Raw genomic sequence first — 1673 nt, forward strand, 5'->3', positions numbered from 1 at the left:
TCACTCACCAATCAGTGCTGTCGCTCTCTATACACAGTTCACATGATTGCAAAGTGAAAGCAAAAAACAAGTGCAAATTCAAACGCGATCTCAATATGTCACATATTGACAGTGGCTCATCGATACCAATGACATAATTACCCAGCTACATTTCTGAAAGAATGCAAAAGCATTGACATATATTTTTCCTTCCTATGACAGCCCGACGGGCAGGGCAGAGATAGATTTTGGCAGCCCGACTGGAAAAATCGCTAGCCCCGGGACGTCGGGCTAGCGATTTTGCGAGCCCTGAAAGGAGTCCTTATCACATGCATATCAATGTAATGAATATTAAATAAAGATGTAAAAAGGCAAAAGTAATCCATTTTATAATATGGCCAATGCCATATTGAAAATACAACATATTTTTAGAGTAAGATAGGAAAATATTGTTTGTTTTTCTGCAAAATTACCATGAAATTAGAGAATACTTCAAATTACTTATGCACAACTTAAGTTTACTTACAGTATTATTATTTCCTTGTTCATGTAAAAACACAAACCCTTTATTGTAGTCTGCCTACGTTTAAGTATTTAAGTGCAATTACATTATAATTTTAAATGTAACACATTGGAATTTCATTTAATTACAGGGGAATTTCCCCCTTAGCTGCGAGCCATATTATAAAGTGCTATCCATAAAACCCCTAATTATCAATCTTGTTTATTAACACGGGCTTCCTGCTTCAGTCTCGGTGCATGCTGATGTAAAACGGGGTGTTTGAGTAAGAAAAATGATCACGGCAAAACACAACACAGGTCCTGAGAGAAAGGCAGAAGACCAGTGCTTCAGAAACCAGTTAATCCTAGTATGAGATGTGTTTTAAGTAGTCCAGAGTGTACTGTTGCAGTTATTGTTTCATCCCCAAAGTGTCAGCTGTTAAACTTTAAACTCGATCAATTTGAACACAAAGTTCTTAGAGGGCATTCAGGTGTGACACTCTTACAGAGAGCGCACAGAGATTTTAAAGTGGCTTTATTTATTTATTTTATTTTTGGACAAATTAAAGTGAAATCATTCTCTGTATTGAATAGTCTTTACTACAGTGCTGTAACATATGCCAGATTTGACAGAACATTAAACCAAGCATAACAAACAAAAGTACATATACATGAATTTTCTGCATTTATTTCAGCAATTTATTGGCTTCTTTAGGTTCTATTACTTAAATACAGCTTAACAAACTGCATCTGAAAATTATCTTACCACAGCTCAGAATCAGGATATCTCAATAAGACAGAGTGTGAACTTCCTGCTAGAGAAGTTTTCTTCACAAAGTTTAAGGACTGACTTAATCTGAGCACAGAATGTAAACAAACAAAGATGCTGGTATTCTGCTTAACTCTTACTCTGCTCTCTGTTGTTCTTCTCCACTTGTGGTTTTTCACTCACAGCTCAGAACCTCGTGTTTCTTCTGATTTGAAGGCACCATGAACAACACAGCAAACCTGACCTCTCATCAAGATTTGTGGCGCAATGTGACGGTTGGAAACACCACCTGGGTTTACCGTCCTGCTGTGAACTCTGCTCTTAATGATGCCATTTCAGCAGTGGTTATAATCATAATCATCATCAACATGGTTTCACTTGGATGCACCATGGAGGTGTCTAAGATCAAGGTGACCAAGATCAG

This window comes from Pundamilia nyererei, unplaced genomic scaffold, assembly GCF_000239375.1.
Source record: "Pundamilia nyererei isolate P.nyererei 1_Seehausen unplaced genomic scaffold, PunNye1.0 scaffold00041, whole genome shotgun sequence".
Taxonomy (NCBI): Eukaryota; Metazoa; Chordata; class Actinopteri; order Cichliformes; family Cichlidae; genus Pundamilia; species Pundamilia nyererei.